This window comes from Chaetura pelagica, unplaced genomic scaffold (genome assembly GCF_000747805.2).
Source record: "Chaetura pelagica isolate M959 unplaced genomic scaffold, ChaPel_1.0 scaffold45, whole genome shotgun sequence".
Classification (NCBI taxonomy): Eukaryota; Metazoa; Chordata; class Aves; order Apodiformes; family Apodidae; genus Chaetura; species Chaetura pelagica.
The window spans coordinates 1,349,057-1,368,041 of record NW_009953217.1 but is presented as its reverse complement, the minus strand read 5'-3'; the positions used below and the strand labels follow the sequence as shown (position 1 = coordinate 1,368,041).

At 39.4% G+C, this 18,985-nt stretch overlaps 1 protein-coding gene across 1 annotated transcript in view; it reads right to left on the bottom strand.

Annotated features, from left to right (window-relative positions):
- TMEM132C (transmembrane protein 132C) overlaps window positions 1–18,985 on the bottom strand; it is a 196,168-nt gene that overhangs the window by 105,457 nt on the left and 71,726 nt on the right. The gene's annotated exons all lie outside the window — the stretch shown is intronic.

Here is an 18,985-nt window from a genome sequence, read left to right as displayed (position 1 = left end):
ACCTGTGTTTAGCTGAAAGGCTAAAAACCAGCTCTGACTCCTGACAAAGTGAAATTGTCATGGTTGTTATGATGTCAAGATGCAAGTGTATGAACTGAAGTGAATGACAATGAGATCCAACTCTATGGAACCCTAAAAATGAATTTACTCTTAGGAGGAAAACTGATTTCCATTACTGAACATGATAAACAGCCCAAATACAGCGGATAATTGTCATTTTGGACTCAGTTCAGGAGACTTCAAGATCTGTAAAACCGAAGCCCAGCACTCACCAAGTTGAACACAGAAAACCAAACTCCATTTTACATGAGATCTGCAAACAAACACTGCCTCCATGGCAAACTACTGAATCTTTCTGCTCAAGTTTAGCATTAGCTGGAAGGAAATATTTAAAAAATATATTTTCTTCTTTCTGGATAAAGCAGCTCAGCAGTGGTAGGGGTTTTTACCTCAGTAAGTGTAAAACACAATCTGTGCACATTTATTTCCTTATCAGTCACACAAAATAATGTGATATAGTGTTGTAAAAATAACAAAGACAACATTAGATTTTAGGACATGCGACACACTGCCAGCCCCACTGTGGGTGTGTACCTTCTGTAACTTGACCAGGAGTCATTTAATATCTGCTTACAACAAGGCACTGTCAAAAGTCAGAACAGCAAAATTCATCCACTTCATTACCAAAGGTGGGTAACCAATGTTCCCACAAGAAAGACAGATGGCCGTCTTGAGATCTGGCCCTGGCACTACAACTAGTAAGTGCTTGCAACCATCCGTCTTCACAGGCAGATCTGTCTGCTGTCTGCAAATCACTAAGCAAACTGGCAAATAGCCAAAGCCTCTGCTCTTTCTCTCCCTCCCTTTTTTTTTTTTTTCGGAGGGGGGTGGGGGGGCCAGAAAGTGAAAGGAAACAATGCCAAGACAACCTTGGCAATTGTCCCTGTGTTTTTCACTACCATCTCTTGTTTCAGCCATTAGAACCACTGCAACATACACACAAAAGCAAGAAGAGCATCTGGATGAAGAGGAAGGCTAATGCTTGGACCCATAAGCCCCATTCTTTGCCTAAATCTAGTCCCAAGCACTAAACAGCATGATCGGAGATCCAAAGTGATGTCTGACAAACAGGTATCAGCCTTCTATGAACTTACATTAAGAGTCTGCTTTTGGTGCTCCTAAAAAAAAATATCTATAGATATTATGTATTCGTATACAACTATATACGTTTATTTCAAAAAGCAACAAGGAAAGAAAAATACAGACCAGGTGACCAAAACCATTCTGCTACGGACTAGAGGCTATTTTTCTAGCTTTGAGCTTGCCCATCCTTTTTGCAACAAGGCTTTGAAAGGTTTGTTATCATTTCTATTGACTATAATCCCTTGATGACAGTCACAATGAGTGTTTTAAATGCACTTAACTTGATTAGGTCTCAGTGGACTGTTTGCTTTTCCAACTATCATATGCTTAGGATGAGTGGAATATAAACCTGTCCAGCTCTCAGGCATTCTAGTGAACCTGACTCATTCTGTAGGTGGTGAAGCTCCCACTAACATTAATGAGAGCTCTTTGTGTGAGAGATATGTCATATGTTTATTCAAAAATAAACAAAGGGAAGTGAATCAAAGAGAGTGGTGGGTTTTCAGCATCAGTATTTGGAAAAATAAATAAATAAATGTAAAGAGCTTTATTCCAGCCCAGGGTAAGCACTGGAACCAAATGGTTCATTTCAACTCTGGTAATGAGTGTTTTTTGGAGAGCACAGCCAGGGAGGATTCCTGAGTTACTGCTACCCAAATGTTTTCTGTAATAGACAACCCGTTTTAATCATGACTTTCAATAACTACAAACCTCAGGTGGTTTCAGGCCCACTGCACACTACAGGGAGTTTTTACAGTACAGCCTATCATCACTGTCCCTACAGACCTTTGCACATATGGGAAAAGCACTGAAGAAAACTTATTTTAATCACCTGGTCCTTCTTTCTCTTTGTAAAAAAAAAAAAATCAAGAACAACATTTTTTAAATTACAGTCCCATTTTCAGCTTTAAATATGGCCAATAGGATAAAATAAAAAAATCTAACTACAAAAGGCAAGAGTTAGAAGTCACATGGCTGAAACTAATAGAGACCATATTTATGTAAGGATGTGTATTTAAGTGTTTCAGGTTTAGGATAAGATCCCCTTTGCCAAAAATGTGGCAGTTATATTCACTAGTCTCCATGGGGAATGTTATAAAGAATCAAAAGCAAACAAATTTTCCTTTCAAATAAACTTGACCCGTATGTTTCAGACATATGTTTTCCTTTGAATCTTTGTCTTTCTTTGACCGTATTACATACTTTTCCTCCTTTAAGAGCAAATACTTTGTTGTTATAGCAATACTTTCCCACAATTCTACCATGAGGACCTCCCTGCTTTCTGAAGCCAGGCCTTGAAAGCCATCTTCACTCCTTGGATACAGCTAATTTAGACTTTGCTCTAAAGCCCACTCCAATGTACTCCTGAACTCTTAAAGTTTTAGTCCATGAATTTCTTTTATGTTTATGGATATCCAGAAATGTACACTTACACCAAAGTTACAAGGGTGCTTCCCCCAGCCCATGCTTATGTCAGATACCTCCTTGTGAGGCTCCAGTTCAGCTCCCTCTCTACTTCTGCCCTCATTAGCACTCCTCTATGAACAACTCCATAGGAGTTTGGCACTTCAGAAGTCACTTCCCTTTCTGGAATTGTCTTGTTTTAATTATCTGGTTTCAATAGTATGACTAACTGCTGGAAAAGAAAAATGTGATATTCAGGAGTTGGAGTGTGGTGTTACAGGCTACTAGTGCTTAGCACAAGTACTCGATTGTTGACCTGATCAGGTCCTAACTCAAGTCAATGGAAGCTTTAACACGGATTTAAATTGTCACAGGATCAGATTTTGGATCAATTGAGATCACTGTCATTAACTGTAATCTTTATACATCATTTACATGCATCAGTGGCTGAATTTTATGGTACTATCACAACACCCCAAAAAATCCTGAGTCAGAAATGGGGGAGGTCATTAGACTGAAATAATTTCTACTAGTATCCATAGTAAGAATTTATCACTGACTGCAACAGGACTAAAAGAGAACATATGGTGAAAGTAATTTTTACAAAGATCCAGGATGAATGAAAAGCACAAGTTTTCTCCTTCATCTCCAATACTTTGTTCAGAGTTTTGTCAACATGGAAAGCTCACATCATGTGAAAAATATTTCTGGTTAAACCCCCTTATTATAACAAAGTTCAGAAGCAATAATCTTCCCATGAGGGGAACCAGAATATTGTGAAGTACAAATGCATCATGAAAACATGGGATTGTTTGTATTAATCCTAACTGGATCCCCAGTTAGGATCCGAGTCCCATCATACCAGAAACAGTATAGAAACACTCAGAATTTTTTCCCCCTGATACTTCTCTCCCAGATAATGTGCATGGAAGGGAAAAGATACCAGCTAGTCAGCTTTGCAGGATGAAACAGACTGCTCTCAAGAGAATTTCACCTTGCAAAATAAATGAGCATGGATATTTAAAATCAGTTACACATGTCATCTAAAAGCTAAGCTTATTTAATTTCTTGTACAGGCCAGAGGCTACAAAAGAAATCTACCTTGCACTTACTTCTTTTCCAGTTTCTTCTCACTTCCTCTCTTCTATCTAGCTAAACCTATATGTATACACACGGAGACAAAATACATTTCACCCTCGTTGAATCATTGCACAGGACTCAGCGACCAGCTCTGAGTCTGGTAAATGCATGAGCAGTATCCACAGCCAAGGAAGAAACAACAACTAGCTCTCCTCCCTGCCATCTCTGCTGGCCCTAGCAAGGTCACTTGTAGTAGTACCCATGGTACCATCAAGATACAGACCAACAAGCTGAACACTTGATGCCCATCTATTTACACTGTAATCTCAAGAAAGGGCATTCCTTGGACAATGCCCTCTGCATGCAGGACAGCTGAAGTGCCTCCTAGATAGGACTCAAAAACTAATACTGGCCTTGGAAAAAGGGAACATCAGCTTTTGTTAACTCTGCTAGGTTTGTCCTCTGCTTGTACATTCCCACTTAAGGCTCAACACTTGCTAAAGTATTTTATCCATAAGCTATAATATATAGTACAATTAAGTTTCATACTTATTATATTCATATAATGCCATCTATATTCTATTCATATAGTATGTTCATATTCTATACAGAAATCTTAACATTAGTCTTACTGGCCAGCCATATAATCTTTGGGTCTAATGAATTTTCACTCAGTGGGCAAACCAAAACAGAAACCCCCAAGAAAACCTCACTGATAAATGTTCCTGTTCACAGGGCTTTCACTAGCTGAGTTCAGAATGACAAATTAAAGACTCTAGATCCATTTTTAGTTTTCAATAAAAATCTTGTTTAACAGTGTCATGAATATTCATGTTTTTGGCACAGCTCCAGACTAAGTGAGAAGAGCCAAATCAAACAAGAAAACAACAGTCCACTTGGCTCCACAAAAAGATGCATTGGATTTTGGATGCTAAAGCATGCACTTCGAAAAAAGGTACAAATCAACCTTTGCTGTGACCAGGCTCAAAGGGAAATTCCCCTGACACCAAAAGCAATCTCTTAGCATGCAAAACTAATAATGCTGGGCAGCAGTTACTAACTGATTCAAAGTCCACTGGCATCAGTAATCTGTCACATATGTACATCACAGAAGCAGAAAGGTTGAGGACCTGCTGCTTCACAGCTGCTGCTCACAGTGACAGTGGTGGCAGAGATGATTCAAAGCAGCAGCTTCTGGTGGCCCTTTGGCTACAACAGGAGTGTTGCCTCCAGTGGTGCTGCAGAGAGGTATGAAAGGTGCTGCCTGTACATCTCCAACCCCTCTCCCCAGTGCAGAGGGGAAAGGGCTTTAAGTTGTGCTTTCTTGGAGGCAATCTAGCAGCTGTCTCTGGTGGCCTCAACCTATCCTTGTATTTAGGTAAGTCAAGAACTAGATTTGCAACAAAATCTTGTGCAACAATAGGAGAGAAAAATTATGCCCAGCACACTTTTCTTTTTCCTGCCTTTGTATACTTTCACGGAGGAGTCCCCCTCTCAGAAGGATCAGCAGATCTGTTGTGAGAGGATTCACTGTTATAGTCCCAGTATGCTGCTGATGGATGCAACATATAGAAGGATCGACATGGGTAACAAAAGACTGAAGTTTCATCTAGTAGCGCTAGGACTGACATCTTACTTTATGACCTTCTGCTTTAACAATTGCATAGTACCACTTGCACCAAAGAAATATACTTCTATATATATTTATGTAATAAACATGTAACACTCTCACTTCATTACAATAAAGGAAAAGAGAACTTGTCTAGAAGATTATTATTTTAGCAAAGTCAGAGTCATTCTCACCATTATTATTTTCAAGCCTGAGTACATGGAAATTTAATATACAAACACTGGAACCATGATAACATTCTGTCCTCTCTCATCTCATGCTAGAAAGGTATTATTACTCCTGGATAAGACAGCCCAAGCTGTATCATATCAAATGCAAGTCTCACAATGTGTTTAATCAGACAAGAGAAATTACAGTTCTAATCTCCCTATTTCTCTCTCCAGTAAGAACGAGAAGGGGAAAGTGCAGATAAAGCAAAACACTGAATAGGCTGTTCAAATGGAAAGAAAAAGACCTTACCACACAGTTGTGTGTTCATACAATATAAATCTCAAGTTCTAGCACAACAAACTCTTATTCACTTACGTACATTTACTCATATCAGAACATAAAGCTTACTTGAAATGATCCCTTTAGGATCCACACAAGAAGCACACTCAAAGTTAAAGAATTAAGGTTCAGCTTAGGAAAAGCTGGAAAGCATTATCCTGTCTCTCCTGAATGTGGAAAAAAGCATACATTTTACAGCTGCTCTTTCCCAGTCTCTGCTCCACACATCCACATCTGACAGTTACATTTTGCAATGACATCATACTTGTGCCTATAAGAAAATCTGTCCTAGATATATTACACAGCAGGGCAGGGGTCCCAGCAAAAATTTGAGGGAATTGTGACAAGTTTATCTCAAGCACGTGCAGCAGTTGGTCAGCACCTCTTTGAGGCTTGAGAGCAGTCAGAAGGCAGCAGTGCAGGGGCAGCCTTCTGCACACAGACTCGAGGGAGGAAGAGGATGAGTTGTCTCTTGCCCGATCAGTAGTTGAGGGAGTAACATGGACTGACAAGAAAAACAGGATACTGAAGTGGAAAGAACAATGCAGTAACACTACACTAAGAACAGGAAGGTTTATGGTGAAGAGTTGTGCCTGGAGCTCAATTCAGCCCATTTGTAACCTCTCCCCCACTGACCTGAGCTGCACATCTCTGCCTTACATCATATGGGCATCTCTGCCCTGTATCTCCTCTTTTTAGTGTGTTTGAAAACAGCATGAAGACACAGGACTCCAAAACTCCTTCCCACCTGCTAAGTGTGATTTTGCAAGGCTCTTTGCTCAGATGAGCAATCTGACATTGCAGAGTCACTTTTAATCACAAGTGACAATTAAGATGTTTTGATCAGAAAAAAACAAAAACTCAAGTCTATTAATCACAGACAGCTTTACCTACCAGGTCAGGAACACTCATGTGGAATCTTAGAAGAAACACTTTGCTAAAGGTGTTTTAAGCCTTAGGTAACAAACTTGAAATATGAAGGAAGCATAAACGGCCAGATTTAAGAACTCCCTATCAAAATCAATCTGGATTCCAATTTTCTCCAAAATATCTATCGGGAATGAGTTCCCTCACAAGGCTCTTTTCTGTTATGAATGATGAAGCTCTAAAATGGAACAGAGAATAGTTTGCCATTTTTTCCAGATCATAATACACTCAGTCCCAGTTAATCACTATTTATGTTTCTTCTTTTTTTTTCCTTTTTTATATTTACAGGAAAGAGAAATAAAAGATAAAAAACAGTTATCCATGGAATAAATGCTTGAGTATGTGCGTATTTTAGAGTGGCAACTCTGACATTTCATGACTGATTAATTTTCTTATGCTTATAATGACTCAATTACTACAAACCTCTTGCATTTTTCCCCTCCCATGTTTCTGAACCAATTGAGTGTTTGACAAAAAGACAAATAATAGACCCAAAGTAACTAGCCTAAGGAGCCCCTTAAGCACTTTTAAAACAATTATCAAAGTTACATTTCTTATCCATTGAGACTTCTTTTGAGCAAAGAAGGATGTACGGATATTCACTTGCCCTTGCCATGAGTCTGTTAAATTTCCTCCTTGAATAACTAGGACAAATAAAAAGACATAATAGAAATGAACAGCAGTGGGATATGTGGAGGCGGATATAATTATGCAACACAACAGGGCAATCATTGCTTTTCTAAACAGAACAAGAAGTCCTTGACCACTTCCCATTCCCAGGGATCACTCCTACATCCAACAGAGATCTGGCCATGACTCACTCTGATTTGGCACTATGAGAACAAGAGAGTTGTTGTGGCTCTTCTGATTGAGCCCTCTTACCTAATATGCCTACTGTACACCCCCAAAAATGACACCTTACAGTATGAGCTTTGCTAACATGGAAGAAAGGCATACTATTCTCATACCGGAACAGGCATATTTAAAACCTAGCTAACTACATGATTCTTTTACTTTAAAAGAAATCTGTAGAAGTAGGAAAGTATTATATGGTTCATATCAAATGGGTAAGAAATTAAACCTCTTTCAACAATATTCATGGCAGTCCATACCACATTCCTACCTGCAGGATAAAAATAATTTCATAAAGCATGATCTGTATTTGAAAAGATACTGCACATGTTTAACTTTGGCCACAGCACACACAGTTAAATACATGAATAGTCTTTGCAGAACTGGGGCTTACAGCTTCAATCCTGCAAACACTTCTACCCACACACAGCACTTTTAATGTCATAAGTCCCAAAAGAATAGTCTATCAGACTAAACTGTGCCAGCTTTTAGTGCAAGGTGGTACTGAATCATTGCCTTATGGGCAATCCCTATAACAGTTCGTAGAGTTGAACCTAAAAGGGCTGAAAAGATGTTTCTGAGGTTTCATCTGAATTACTCTGGAAGCATATAGGCTACAATACAGAACATGCAAGCCCCTTCTTGTAGACAAAGATTAGTTTTGGCATTGGATTTTTTTTTCTCTGAAAGATAATTGCTATGTTTATCAGATAATTGTTATCAGGAGCATGAAGAACCCTAGAAAACATCAGAACTTTTTCCAACAGCATTTTGCATTCCAGAAAGAGCCAAATCTAAAAGCTTTCCCTGGAAGGGGTGGCACAGGGGCTGCTGGTTGTCAGGGTGCAAAGCAAATCACCTCCCCTGCTGTGAAGAAGGAACTGTAACACTCCAGGCTGCATTCATATCATTCCACACAGGTTTTGAGAAACTGCAATCTGGATAGAACTTAGCAGCAGAGCATCGTGGAGGGCACTGAACCTACCACAGGTTGATACAGCTTTTCGTGAGACATTTGGGGGTTTTAAGGCAACAAAAAAGAATCACTAACACAGGAAAAGAACTGCTACTCCCATCATTAGTGCTCAAAAAACGGATAGGAAGGATTTTGAACAACTGCCAGAAGTTCATAGGATCAACTCAACTTCAAAATGGAGCCGTTTAAGAAGAAAAATTAAGTTAGCACATCTCATCTGCTATTAGACCCCATTTCCCTTAAGTACTCACCAACATGCAGTCAGGGACTGTTTCCACCCTGAAGTATGCAAAATCTAATTAAATATGGGTAGGAGTAAAACCAGAGTTGAAGTAGCTGACATAAAATTATGTGTATGTTGAAAGGCAAAACCAGTTATAAACCAGGGCACTAGACTTTGGGTTTATTGCTCTATCCACTGCAATCATGACATATTTGCACAGCTATGGCATCCATTAGGTGTACATGATGAATAAAAACACATTACAGTGGGTTTTCTATCAATGTTTACTCTGACTAAGAAAGAAAAACAGCTGTTACCATAGTAATGGACAAAACGCCCATCACCTGAAACGCTATGAAAATTAAAGAATGCAAGCTACAGATGAGAGCACAGCTGTGCTTTAGTAACATGAAGAGAGGCATATCTATCTCTGAGCAAGTATTCAGGATTTCTTTACAGACCTTTCAAAATATGTTGAAGTTAAGCAACTGTCACCCTCTATAGTCAGCTGATAAATTCTTTGCTCAACTATGTTGATATTTCTGCCCAGTGTTAATTACAATAGCATTGTCTGAGACAGATAAGAGAAAAATTCTTAAGCAGTACTCTGGAGTCTTAGAAAATGGAGATCACACGTCACCTTCACACATTTATGTCCAGGCTAGATTGCCACTTTCAATATCCCTCCTAAGTGCTTTGAACAGCTTGATTTAAGATACTAACACTTCACCACGGAAGTCACTGAGGAATTGCTTTGAAGCTCAATGTCACTGAGCTCAGACCCTAAGTCACAAGGTTGCTATTACTTGCCTTCTGAGACTGATGTGAAACTGAGCTTGTTAGGCCTCCACCTTCATGTTAACATGAGCACAGCAGTACCCATCAGTAAATCAAAGTCCAATGTCAAGGATCCAAGTTACCTACTTGAATGCTGCCACAATGTTACCTGTAAGGCTGTGTGACCTTCCTGACACTACTGCTGACTTGTGTAACATTGCCTACTCTCTGTTCTTGTGTTTGCCCTGAGCCTCTCCATCCAGTCCAGCTCTTTTCTCTTCACAGTATACTGTGTAGACAAATTAATTAGAATTTTAATGCCATCCTTTTATCATCTGCTGTCTCAGAAAACATTATTATAATACATGTAAGTGTACATTGTCCACTACCATCATCATACAACCAACAGCATACAGGAAAAAACAAAAAGGATTGGTCATTCTCTTCTACCAGAAAACTGTAATCAGGATGCTATGGAAGAGAAAAGCAGAAGCTTCTGTATGATTATTCAAATCCAGAGGGAGAAAAAGCTGCCTAAAGCCTGTGAATATTCTCATTACTTTCGACAGGAGTAAATTCGGCTACATTCCTAAGTTACAAGCTCCTCCTGTAGGTTGGCTTCCCTTCCACAGGAAGAACTTTCTATGCGTTCAGGGCTTTTTTCTAAGACAGACATAACCTCAAGTAGAAAACTAGTTTTGTTGCTACTGGTGGCATTTCTACAACCTGCTGAGACTAGGCATACCAAGTGACTCAGTGACTCCAGCAATTAACATCAGAACATTTTTTTAAAGCTCCAGAAAAATCTGTCAAAAACTCAGAGTCCTAAGTAAGTGACCACATAATCTATAGGAAAATTCAGAAAATTCAGTGTCCTCAAAATACGATCTGCAAATGTCCAATGTGCCAAGTTCAGAACCTATTTAGGTTGGTCAGAAATAACATTTGGGCCTTAATGATCACCTGTAGGGCTGAACTGCCCTCTCCAGCAGTCATGGGGTGAATGGAAGACTAAGTACAACCCTAAGGTCTGTTATGTCAGGCACTCTTATCTGGGAAACCAAGTTGTGATTCAGGATCCACAACTACTTGTGTGTTCTGTTTAACAACCAGACAGGGGTTGGGGAATTAAGCTCTAGATTCTGGTGTGCAAGTACCACATATTCCTTTTAATGAGCCTGTCCCTTTGTACAAAGAGCTCAGTCTCATAGCACCTAGGAAATCAAGACTTGCATCTTAGAGCCAGAGCTTGTAAGAAAAAGCAAATATTTTTGAGCAGCCTGTCAGCTGATAATGCAGAGGGCTATGTCTGAAATGCTTCCTCCCCATTTTTCTTTTTTTCTTAAGATATGCACTATTTCTCAAGTCATCTTTTCTCTAGCCTTGCTGATCTAAGCAGCAATATGAAAAAAAAATCTAAAATGAAGTCTTTGGAGATGATTAGGCTGTTAGTGCAAATTAACCCCCTGGCAGCTCTGCTAATAGAGACATTTTGTAACACACCAGGAAGAAGACAAACAAAAAAGATGCTGAATTTCTTTTTAACCCAGTCTCATCTAAATTATGAATTTATTAGCTTTTCTGTGCACTGAAATTCTATAGAAATGCAATTTTCTTTTCAAGAGAATACTGCATGCTACTGCACACACTTCTCTGGAGAGACAGAACATACAGGGTAGGGTGGGATTTTAAAGTAGTACAGAGCACCTCAATGGGGTCCCCAAGGGAAACAGTGACAAAGTGAAGTCAAATGCCCTATACCTTACTGGAAAGCTCAGCGCTCTGCAGAAACTCATATTTAAGTACAGAGCAGCACTGCCCACCATCCCCTGCCTACTGTGGAAGTTTTAATTGTCAAGTGCCATAAGAACATATAAACAATTGAAGTTCTTTGTGTAAATACTGTCACAAGTGGTAGTCAGCCAATATAGACACTTTCATCAGTCTGACAGTTTGTCTTAAATAATGAGCCCCAAAAGCACCAATAAAGCAATACAGATAAAAGCATTACATTTTACAGTTCAGCTGGGCCAGGTACCTACTCTTGGATTACTCCCCCTACTTCCACCCCATCCCAAATCCTCCCCCCTGCAAGCCCTGAGCTATGACTTGCTGCTGTCCCTCTCAGTGCCATTCCAGCAAGTCACTACTGCTTTTAGAGCTTCAACAGATGCACAAGGTTTTAAAGCCTTGTCATGCAATTTCTCAGGGATACTCATATCCAGTCAGACCTATAGGCTCATACCCTTTCTTGCTTACAGCTGCCTTGGAACCCAACAGCTTGTCAGATAATCACATTGAGGGTCCCCCAGAGATTCCCTCTGCATCAGATCAGTCTTCTTCAGCCAGAAAACATTACATTGATTCAACTAAAATCCACTCCCAGTAGGATGAAATTTCCATCCCTACTGCTGGTTTGGGAGGACTGGGGTTTATGCAGTATGATCTTTTAATGAGCCACCATTGTTTCTAATTAGGCAAGTAACCAAGGATTTAATTAACTGGTATAACTTGAGACACACAAGTGGCTAATAGCCTGAACAGAAATTAAGCGGAGGTGCCTTATCTCATCTTAAAGCAGCCTTGCACATGCACAGGCACTTGGAAAGGTCAACAGAGCAGAAGCTAGCAGGGGACATGCTGAACCTCAGAGCAGTGTCTCCAACCAGAAGAGCAGCCAGAGGCACCTGTGTGCATCCAGCAACATGTGCAGCAGCATTTCTGGAAAAGCAGCCAGGAACTACTTCACTGGTTTTGTTGGAAGTAAATGGGACAAGAAGAAAGACTACTTACAAGAGGGGATTTTAACAAGGTGCCTTAATGTAAAGTTTCTGAAAGTCAGATATGCACATGCATTTGTTAGAAGTTAACCAAAACCTACAGCCCCAACACTTGTAGCAGCATCAATAGCTAACAGCTCTCTGGCTGACTGCTGATGCAATAATTTTGGTCTCTTTACTTATGGTCTCTCTCTGCAATGGCCCCTATCAATTCCTTCTAATTTTCCAATCAACATATTAGGGAAAGGTCTCAAACATACAAGTCTAAAGAACAGAAGTCCAAACATGTTTTATAGTTGGGTTGCATGAAGTTTATATAACATTATAAAGTTCAGGTTTGTCTGCACTCAGCTGTGACTGGATTTCATATGTTAGTCTGCACCTAGAAAAATGTAGGTGTTACCCATCACAAAACCAGCAATGCTGAGAATCACACCAAGATAGCCTTGGATTTGGATGAAAGAAGCTGCAGACTTCAATTGAACAGCACTGTGGAAATGCCTGCTTTCATGACAAAGAACATTTCTTCAAGCATTACACTGCTGACTTAGTTAAGTCTTGTAAGACTTCTGCATGATAGGAATTCCACTTCACAGGCAGCTGATCCGGTTCTTTAGGATAAAGTTTTCAAACAGGAGGATGAAACTTTTGATTCTCAGTGCTGAATACTCTGTGGACTTCAGCAGCATTGAACCTCACTGCTGAGCTCCTGAACATATCAGGATCGAACATCTCTTCCTGGTTCACTGGTTGCAAAGCTGTGCTCCAGCAACTCAATCATGGTCAATCAGGAAATGACTTCCAAAGCAAGGAACTCAGCCTTCTAATAACAAATCCATTTTTTATTCTCAGTACTAAGGAGTACATTGCATTGAAGATGTCAATAGATTTGCTCATAAGACTTCTCAAGCACCACATTTTTAAAAGAGGGTCATGGGAAGAGTGTCTTTTTATTATTTCTGTGTAGCTACAGTTTCAAGTTAACTATCAGTCCATTTTTAAACGTTACCAAACCTGACTCACTACTACCACATGCTCAAGTGAGCTCTTCATCTCTTCATTTGTTCTGGTCAGAAGTACCTTTTCTCCATCATTGTTTAAAGGACATCCTCACTAGCTTAGCATTTTTGAGAATGAGTCATTTGCTTGGAGGACCCAGCTGCCTCTGGTACAACACTGATGTCTGTGAAAAGTGCCTGCTAAGGGCTTATGAAATTAAACTAACTGGAGTGTGATACTACTCTCTGAAAATAGCATTAACACATTCTATTCATTGAAAAAGTATTTTTTCATCATAAATGCTAGTTCAAGTTATATTAGGAAGTATTTACCCTTTTACTGTTAGTCTATCATATTTGCTAATAAATGATAATTAGGAATACTTAAAGAGACTATGTCTTCTTTGCTTACTGAGGCAGAATGTAAAAAATTATAGCACATGATTACTAAGATTTTTAAGCCACATATTTACTTTGGAGAAATCTTGAGAGTATTTGTAAGCTACTATTTAACTTTAATACTTGCAAAAACCATAATCACCTCAGTGCAATAACTTCTGTATGATTTACTATTGCATGTGTCGTATCATACACAGATGTCCTGTGGGGTCCAGAGGCTCCCTTCACTGAATGAGATACCTAAAGTAACACAGCACTCCTGACCAAAAGTAGGAAGAAAATCCTTGACTTAAGTCTCTTGACTTCCTAATTAGTGCACAATAAGGACTAGACCACTACTTTTCTTTCATTAACCTGCTCCACTGTAGATTGGTAGCTGAATTGCTACTAGCCATTCTATTGATGGGGAAACCAAAAAAAACCAATAAGAATTAAAGTTTCACAAGGCTAAACCCTAAAATATATAAAACCTCTTCAAGCCTTAATTCACAGTTCTAGACACTTCTGCTAATCACCTCTGACCAAGCACTTGCTTTATGGGTCCTACCAATACCATAAAATAACTGGGTGTCCTGGTTTGAGCCAGGATAGAAACAGGCTGTTGATTTCAACAACTGCAGCTACTTAGAAGGGACTTAACTGAAAAGTAAAATCACAAAAATAAAAGTAGTTCTATCCTGGCTGAAACCAGAACACCAGGAAATCCCTTTGATGGTCTCGAAAATTGGGAGAGAGTTTCTTCAGTTTCTTTGAACTCTGATTCATTTAACCCTGATTTGTCCATATGCAAGTGAATAGTTTTCATTTTCCAGTCTTGGCATAATAATTGAATTTACTGAAAAAAGATACAAAGAAAAAAGTGAACAGAATGCTGAGAGATCTTAGTCACAAGTTTGCATTTTTCTTCATTCAACATGGACACACGAATGGAAAAACTCTATCTCAGGTGAAAACAAATAGCAGTTTGGCACCCAGAATGCCTGAGGTACATACTTTGTTATGACGTGCAAGAATTAGCCCCTTACAACTGTATCTGTGCCTCAGAATACAAAATGTATGTCTAAGAGGAGGTTTGAGGCACTGTAAAAGGAAACCTAGCTTTCAGAGAGTGTTTTTTACATTTGTGCAATAGGTAAATCTCTGGATCTCAATTTTTAAAGACAAGACCTTCCTTTAATTTGAAAAAGTACATGAGAACAGAAGAAAGTTTGAAGGTTTCAAATGCCTCTGCCTTCAGATGTTGACTGAAATGCTTTTCTGCAGTGAAATCACTTTTAAATATTTGAGCAATGTAGAGCAGCACAGGAAACGAAAAATGTTTTGCTGCAATTCACATCTGGTGATACACATGTATGTTCAGAAGAGCATCCCACCAAATCATTCTATCTCTCTTCCTTTCACTCTGAGCTGCATTAATTTAAAAATATGAAGCAGTATAAAAAAAACCACCCTATGCTCTTCATTTCACAGTTGGAAATCAGCATTCCATTTAGTATAGAGAATTAAGTACTTGAGACAACATACCCTAAATTACAGCTTAACACAAATGTACAGTGAACTCAGATCTGGTTTTGATCTCATATATTCTGGTTAACTTCAGTTTTAGTTAAGTCAGTACAGTATCACCTGTGTTTGCAGTGATGTTACCACAGAACAGGTAGAACAGCTGAGGCCAGTGCCAAGCACAGCCAGCTCCTCTGAGTGCTTTACTCCCTAGTGAGACACAAAAGAAGCAGAGTTAGTGCTCGAGATCCTCCTTTTCTATGGCTAGTTCTTCCAAAATGGCTATTTATGGCAAGAACACAAAAACTAGTCTTTGAAATACTGAGATTCAAAGCAGACAGTACACAGATGTTACAATTGTAACTACTTTTTCTAGCTATGTCTATTTGGTAGTGCTGCTCCATGTGAGCACCTTTCTCTTCAGCTGTTCTCAATGCTACCTAACACAGAGCTGCTGCCAATACTCATTAGGAACTGACATATAAAGCTGCCTCAGCTGATGAGTTTAATAGCTTTCCTCACTGCATTTATCCTTTAGCCTTCTTCCAATCTGTATATTTGTTATCATGACTAATTATCCATTGTCTTGGGTTGATTTGTTTGCTAGACACAGGTAATTCAGTAACACTGTTTACAAACTACATCCCTTCAGTGAGCTGCACTGCAAGATCTGTAATAATAGGCCTGAGGGGGAAAAAAAAGTACCACTGTTTTTCACTTTTTTTCTCTATTAGGACAGATAACAACTTCATTCCCTTTCTCTTTACTTACCCTGCTCAATCCCTTCTGTAAATCGGGCTATCTGGTGGTTCAGCACCTTCTAGAGTGAGCTAGGGGTTAGCTGCTGCCCAGAGGGCAACATAAAACACTTAGCACTCCCACACCTTTGGTTTTGGCCCTGTGCTGTACAGTGCTCTGCCAGATCAAATGTGTCATGTTATGCCATGAAAAACAGATGGAAGGATCCTTTAATAGTGTAGTAGTTGGAAGAGTATTTAGAGCTACAGAACAAACACAGCAATGCACACAGGCCAACCTCTTCCGAGCTGCTTAATGCATTCAGCTCACCAGCTCCACATTACTACAAATAGGACTCCTGCCCAGCTTCCTCTTTACCTTCAAATGTCTTAGCATACACATGCAGCTACATGCTACTTTCTGACAGTTAACTTCACAAGAATAGCTTGTTTTCAGTATGCTTACAGTTTTCCCCCTGATTTGTAGCCTGATGGGTGTGATGGCAGTTCATAAGAGCATTCAAGAACAGGGTCTTGTCCTAAGGATTTTGCTTCCTAATCCTTGCAGACAAGTGCACAAAAGACCTAAATATCTTCATTTTAAATATTGCTAGGTTTTTTTCTTTTCTGCCTTATACTGATGCTACTTTTCTTCTGTTCATAGTTCACCCAACTGGTGGAGGTAACAGTGATTTTCCTTACTAAGTAGACAGCAGTAAGGGCAATTCATCTGTTTTGGGGGCCAGAAATCCTTCCAGTAGTAGGAATGCAATGCAGTATTCTCTTCCCTCTTCTCTATTTCTTCAGGTCTTTTATCAAGATTTTCCCATTCATACTACTGTTGAAAATATATTGCAACCCCGAAACTCCTTTCATCAGAGGAAGTCAAAGCCTTTTAGGACCAGGACCGAAAGAAGCCTCCCTTCTCCTGAGAGTGAAGCTGACCAATTGTTCAAATTTTCTACAATGCAGACAGAATGTCTGTAAAGACTTACCAGGTGACACAGCAGAACAGAAACAGGCCAGCAAACAAATCCATTGTTCTACAACCTCTCAGCATTGTTTCAACTGCTTTCACAATAGCCCTGTGCTGGCTAGATGCAAGGAAGGAAGATCTGTGTTTATTCAGACAGTGCTCCTACTGTGCTAATGTACTGCCATGCATAATTTGCTTCACTCTTTGTCATATTAGTCATTCTCTTTGACTTTACTGGTGTTCTTGGGCTGATAAATTTATAGATACAGTAACAGGAGTCTGAATTAAGACACAATTTAAGAACCCAATTTCAATTGCAATGATTTGTGGATATGAGGTCATTTAGACCAGTCTTTCCTTTTGCCAGAGAAGATTTGTAGTTATTATTCCCCAAGCAATGATCACATGCTGTTTGCTTCAGTACTAGATGTTGCAGTATCTCAATGAACAACATAAAAGAAGCAGAAAATAAACACCACCACAATGCCTGGGGATAATATGTGGTGTGTTTTTCTTTAGGATGATTAAATGTGAATGTATGTCATAGGATGTAGGGATTGCTCTGCTGGGAATCCAGTGAGTAAGAGAGCATACAGCCCTCTATTTGCCCAGGCACATGACCATGGAGAAGGTTAAAGCAGGCCCCAGGCAGACCCAGCATATGCATCAGCTACTCCTTGGCTGCTGTGTTTGCTTTGCTTTTTTTCCCTATAAGATACAGAAGCTTCACCAATTCCTGGGTCAAATTCCATACCCCTTCACAGCTAGGAAGTTTTGCTGTAGACAACAGATGTACACCACAGAACAGGAAGCTTATCTTGGCTTTGCAAACCTTTCACCAGCCCTCTGCCACTAAGAGCACGAAGGAAACCTTTGCAGGCAACAGAACAGACCATACAATTCATGACTCATGGGATGGACACACATCACTTTTGCCAGTAGTTGTCCCTTCCTATTGCAGTGTCAGGAAAAGTTAAAACCATTTCCTTTTCTTTTCTATGTAATTGTGCTCCTGTACACCTTAAGCAAAGCTTCCATCTAGTGCCTTAACAACTGAACACATCAGCATCTTTGGAAGATACAAGAAACTAACAAAACCAACTTGGCCTCTTCAGCTTCTTCTAGTTTTGTGTCTGGTTTGAATTAATTCTAAGCAAAAATGCCAAATCTCTTTACACCAAAAAGGTGTTTCAACAAGATAACATGGCCCAATCTCTGCATCTGTGATAACAGATACCAACAAATGTCAGACTATTCATTTCAGATAAAGCAGTCACCTGTTCTAAAAACCAAAGCCAACACATTTTGTCCATAACAGCAAGTCACACAGGTAACTACTGACATCCCACATTATAATCTCTCTCTTGCACCTTTCAGCATGCAAATGATTCCATTGCCTAGGCAGTCAGATTGATTTCTAAGCGAAGAAATACCTCACCAGATTTCAACAAGCTTGTTTATCTTCAACTTGCTTCTCAGGAAAATCAAGACTGTGACACAGACCTTCAAAAGGAGATCCCCTTTCCCATCCACCCAGCAAACACCCAGTTCATTGCCTTTGGATTTCTTCTTTCTCCACAGCTATGTATGTTATATAGAAAAGTATTCTGTTTCTACTACTTTGTGAAAAGGGCTTTTCAATAAAAGATAAGTAACATAATCAGAAAAGACTTCTATGAGGGAGGTTTCACTCAGTACACAGGTGTCTGGGAGATTATCTCAGCAATTTAACCAAAGCTGCAAACATCAGAATGATTCTGGGATGACTAGAACCCCTCTTTTTTAAAGTAAAACCCTTTCATCTGCCAAGCGACACTTGCTGTTCTAAAGGCCATTCTCCTCAGTAGTTGTCAACTGTGTATTAATCTAATTCATATAAGCCTCTGAAATAAATACTTTCATGTGCAGAATCTTTTGGGAAACTCCGATTCCCTGAGGCTTTAAAGAGCAATTGTTGCTTATCACCGTGGAAATTTCCCTTGAATTTAAAGCCTGGTAACAAGACAAAAAAAGATACATCAAATATTTCAGTGATTAACAAGTTTCCCAGTCTTTGTCATGGTCAAAGGATTTTCATCTCAGCTGTAGGGA